Raw genomic sequence first — 6,000 nt, 5'->3', positions numbered from 1 at the left:
TTTATTCATTGTGTCTCTTTTGTTGATTATTTCTCATTTATTTTCTAGCCATTCCTACTCTTTTCTCTTTAATTCATTATAATGGAAGAAATGTGTGAATGCATTCTTACTTTTTGAGATTGAAATAACGATGGATAATGAATAATAGCATGAAAGATTTTTATATTGCCTTGGAAAAGTTACGAATAAAGGCAAATATGAAATGTTCAGTTCTTGATAAAGACATTAAATTTGGAAAAATATTTCTTTATAAAAAAGATGGGCTTTAAAGGAGAGGGATGATTAAGAATTACATTGATTTGGTCTTAGTACCTGAAGATTAAGGGATTCGAGCCCCAAGAAAAGACCTTGCAAAACTTAAGTGCCATAATTAAAGAGAAATTAATTAACCAACATTTGCATAACATGCATTGCATTTCTAAATGTCCAGCACATAGCATATGCTACATATGAGAAGGGTCTAGTGCATGAATTTAGAAAGTAAGGATACTCCATTATCCCACATGGAAAAGATAAATGTGAAGACTTTTCGATGAAAAAGTTTCAAATTCTTATTTGAGAATAAATTTATAAGGTAAGATTCTAATCCTTGGAAGAGGATATTTCTCAGTATTAAGAACGATTTGTAAGACCTTCGAGCATAATTTCCTAAAATTTCTTCAGACAGATCTATGACTCCTCAAGACATGATTGTCGATGAGCTTTTTTTTTCAAAGTTGTTGTATCTCTGTTTATAGGAGTCTTTATTTTTCAAAGTTGTTGTGCCTCTGTTTAGATGAGCCTTTATTTTTCAAAGTTGTTAGCCTTTATTTAAAAGAGCCTTTATTTTTTAAAATTGTTAAGTCTCTGATTAGAAAAGCTTTTATTTTTCAAAATTGTTAAGCCTCTGCTTAGAGGAGGTTTGTTTTGTTTCAAAGTCTTTGAGCCTTCGCTTAGAAGAGCTTTATTTATTTTTCAAAGTTGTTGAGCCTTTGTTTAGAGGAGCTTGATTTATTTTTTTCAGAGTCATTGAGCCTCTATTTAGATGAGCTTTCTTTACTTTTTCAAAGTCATAGAGCCTCTGTTTAGAGCAGTTTTTATGTTATTTAAAAAGTTTGAGTAAAAAAAAATAAAAAAATTATGTCGAGTTGATTGGGTTGTCTATATCTTTGCACAATTCTTGTTTCACAAAAAATGTGCAAAGAAAGACCGCTGTAAACACCCCAATCTATCTAGGGGTCTACAAAATTTGGGTTTTGTTAATAAAAAATAAAAAAATAAAAAAATAGGTGCTGAGTTGGTGTGAAATTGTGTGAAGAGTTTAAGTTGAATTAAAATTTAGAGTTAAAACTTATAAAGGATTGAAATCCTTTTTGGTTTAGCATTTTTTAATTTGAAACCCTATAAATATAGCACTAGATCACACAGAAAAAAATCAAAGTGAAGCACAGAGATCAAAAAGCACGCAAAAGCAATCAAAAAATTGTTTGAAAAATTTTTTTGTTAAAAAAATATTTTTTAAAAATTTTTGAAAAATTTCCAGAATTCGATTCAATTTTTTGGCACTATTTAAAATTTTCGATGAGATTTTAGCGACATCCCTAATTTCCAATGAAGTTTCCAGTTTTCAGCATCCATTTTCTAGAAACTGATGAACATTTTGGCCAGATTCTGACAACCTACCTAGATTTCAACAAAAATTCCAAAATTCGATAAAGGATTCAACCGATGTTCTTAGAGTTTTAGAGAGAAAAGAAGAGAAAAGAAGAGGGAAGAGAGAGAGAAGAGAAAAGTGAAATTTGAGGAAAAAAAGCTGGGTACTGCCTTTTATATGACCCCAAAACGATATCGTTTTCACTGTAAGAAAACCCAAGATCCGCGTGTTTTTCATTCGGGCAACCCTACCCGAATGCAATCCGCTTTTTCCAACCTACATACCAGCTGATCCCTTCAGCCGAGTTGAGTCGCCAAGCCGCGTCCCTCGAAGCCACATTCTGTGTCTGAAGTCGAGCCGTTTCTATTTTTTTGTATTTTTATTTAGTATTTTATTTATGTGTTTGTTTATTTTAGTATTTTTACATGATTAAATTTTAAAAAATATAAAAAATAAAATATTTTTTGAGAATAAATATTAATTATCTAATTATGAAATTTTTAAAAATTTTAAATGATAAATTTCTATAAAATTTCTAAGTAAAAAATTTTGTCTGAATTTGTCCCAAATGGTGGAATGATTTAAATAAAGTTTCAATAAAAATAATTAATATTTATTTTCAAATCAAAACAATAAAAAATATTAATAAAAATTTTGAAATTAAATACAAATTACCCAAGGATGAGATTCTTAGAAATTTCAAATGAAAAATTTCTAAGAAATCTTTAAGTAAGAAATTTCTCTAAAATTGTCCCAAATGGTAGTATAATTTAGATAAAATTTCAATAAAAGTAATTGTATTCTTTTTCAAATAAAAAATTTTGGTTGAAAATATTTGACAATTATCCAATAACGAGATTCCTAAAAATTTTAAATGGTAAATTCTTAAGAAATCTCTAGGTCAGAAATTTATTTAAATTTGTCCCAAATAGTGAAAAAATTTAGATGAAATTTCAAGAAAAATAATTGTCAAATTATTTTTTTTCCAAAATAAAAAAGAAATAAACAAAATTTCTAAATAGGCCCAAATGATGAAAAATTTAGAAATTAAAAAGAAATATTTCTAATTGGCCCAAATGGTGGAATAATTAAATGTATTTTCAATAAAAAATAATTAAACTTTTTTCAACAACAGAGCCTTTGTAAGATCTCAAATGGGATTCTTGAATACTCTTGAGGTGAGAAAATATTTTTAAGAGTTTTATCAGATTAATAGAAGAATCTTAAGAGTTATTTTCAATATTTAACGTTAAAATTTAAAATCATTAGAATCAAGACCTTAAGGTAAATTTAAAATAAAATGGTACCATCATTTGGATGTGAGGGTGCTATAACCTTCCTCATATGTAACCAAACCCCCAAATCTTATTCTGGTTTGTAGACCCGAACTTATTTTTTTAGAGACCCTTAATCAAGCTTAGGAGCTCCTTAAGAGGATAGATTCCTTAGGTGACCAATCACACCTAGTTAAAAAAGATTGACGACAACTCTTTAGTTTGTGTCTAACTATAGATTTTCATATCTATATGTTATGACATTGTGGTAAATTGAAATGTCCAAAAATGCATAAAATAATGAAAATTTAGTGACCTCAGGATAATAAATTTGTTTTACTCACATAAATTGCATTTAGATGAAAAATACCACTTTCTTTTTTTTTTATTTTGATTTATAAATCATTTTTTACAATTGAAGAACCATTTTTTTATCATTAATATTAAAATTGAATAAAAATAACTTTTGAACCCAAAAATTAGTTTCAATCTCAATATTAAACTAGTCTTAAAAATATCTTAAAATAAGCTTATTCAATTTTGAGGAATCCAATCTTTTCTTATACATTGCACAATCAAATTTATAGATAAATCAGCTTTGATTTGATGAATTATATTGGAAATTTTGATCATTCTAACTTGTAAATAAATGAGGTAGATCACCAAATACAGTTGTGGAAATGCTTAGAGATCAAAATACAAATTAGAGAAATGCTAATAAAACTACTTTACTACTATTCTAAAGTTTATTTTAAAACCCTTAGCTTGGAAAACAAATCATTTTAAGGTTAGTATTTTGGAGAAATTATAGTGGAATGCCTTGAATTTAACAACAAATCTTAAAAAGTGTCTTTAAAAACTTGTTCAAATGTGATAATTGTTGAAAAATGGATAATTCACAAGTTTTACAAGTTTATTAATAATACCATTTACACTTTTTTTATAAGTATTTATTATCTAAGAAGTAGTAATCACTGTTATAACCAATAAATACAATAATGTTTCATTTCTTGTACAATAATATCTTTACTTAATTTTACTATACAATCATATCTCAATTTTAATCCCATTGTTCTCTCAAATTTTGATTTATTCGATCATTAGTTATATTGCTTATTCCTACTAATCTTAGCTTTACTATATCTCTTATCTGCTTCATCATCAATCCACCTACCTTTTCTTCTAAATTGTAAAGCCTCTTATTCTTTTTTACCAAATTCATATATATGTAGGCTCTCTAAGCTAGCCTTAGTAGGACTAAATGAAATGTTTTTCTTTTCAACTATCATAGTGCCTATTGAAACTCTCATTCCTATCTTGTTACCTTTATTTGCAAGTTACAAAGCTCTAGAATTTGTTTCTAAATTTCCTTTGAATATTAAAACTAAAGAAAATATGATTTCTACTTTCATTTTCCTATTTACAAAACACATAAACTTCATCCACTGATATCCCTTATGATAGCAACTGATCCTTTGTAGGGAGTGTAGACATCCTTTTTTTTTTTGAAAACTTTTCCGAAATCAAAGCTGAGTTTAGACTGTGAATTAGGCTCGATTGTGAAACTTTGGCCTAATAGAAAATTTTTTAATTTTAATTTGATTTACTTGTTTTGTTTAATTTTACTTTTTTAAAAAAAAGTCAAAAATAAAAAAGGCAAAGAGTCAAAAGTCCAAAAAAAAAAAATGAAGGATTATGTTTAAGGATTGAATCTTGGATGAATTTTTTAGGCTTAATTCATGCAGTCACTATAAAATCAAATCAAATCACATAGAATTAGTTTAATTGATTTTTCCAAGATAAAAGAGGGATTGAATCCCTATAAAATAGACAACCAGAAAACACACAATGGGGGATTTATAGAGGAAATTGTTTAGCAAATCAGAAGGGATAGATTGGGTTTTTATAGATTTTGATTTTCTTTTGGGATTCTGATTTGGGTTTGTGAAAATTATTTGTGAATTTCAAAAAAAATTTAAATCTATATATTATGGTTGTTTTTGGATTTTTGAAAGTTTCTAGGCTTTGGAGTTGTCAATCATTACGTGAAATTTCTAGATTTTTAAATTGGATTCTAGGATTTTAAATTTTTAGGGATTTATGGTTTTATGATTTATTTTTTTTTTGGGAAATCTAGGTTTTTTGGGTTTTACTGGGTTTTAATTAAATTTTTAGGTTGAATTTTTTAATTTTTTGATATAATACACAACACCTTAAAGAGTTTTGCGACGACTGATTTGTAGGTTCATGGGATTTTCTAGAAATACTTGAAGTTTCAGCGACTAGTTGAATTTCTCGACACCACCAAGTTTTGCATTTGGTTAAACTTCACTGCGAGATTTCTAAAGAAAGTTTGAGTTAGAAAGAGAAAAGGTCAAAGCATTCTAAAGAAAAACCAATTTTTTTTGCTTTTATGGGGAAGCAATACGACACTGTTTTGGGAGAGATTCTGACCTACGTGTGACTCGATGACTTGCACATTAACCCACGCTCTATATTCGACCCAATTGTAAGCTTTTTTTCTATTTTTTTATTTTTGTTTTTGATTTTCTATTTTTGATTTTTTGTGTTTTATTATTATTATTATTATTATTATTATTATTATTATTATTATTATTATATTATTATTATTATTATTATTATTGTTGTTGTTGTTGTTGTTGTTGTTGTTATTTATTTATTTATTTTATTTAAATTTAAAAAGAATAAAGAAAATAAAAATTTTGGTAATATTATTTATGATTTTTTATTTATATTTATGCATGATTATTAATTAATATTTTATATTAAATGTATGATAATTTATATAGTATATTATTGCATAATTATATTATCTTTGCATGACTATATTATAATTGCATGATATATTATATTATTTTGCATGATAATTTTTGCAAGATAATTTTTGTTTTATTTTAATTGATTTTTTTCCTTTTCTTTCTTTCAACATTAAAAAAAATTTTCTAATCATACCAAACTATTAGAGGATCTAATCTTAAATTAAGTCTTACCAAACTATTGGAGGACCTAATGAATTTTTTTTTAAAATTCTACTAACAGATTGGAAAAAAAGTTTCAACGAAAAGTCTTACT

Source organism: Durio zibethinus, chromosome 6 (genome assembly GCF_047325235.1).
Source record: "Durio zibethinus cultivar Kanyao isolate XHJ-2024 chromosome 6, ASM4732523v1, whole genome shotgun sequence".
In the NCBI taxonomy this organism is placed as follows: domain Eukaryota; kingdom Viridiplantae; phylum Streptophyta; class Magnoliopsida; order Malvales; family Malvaceae; genus Durio; species Durio zibethinus.
The sequence above is the reverse complement of the archived record's forward strand: the minus strand, read 5'-3'. Positions refer to the sequence as shown.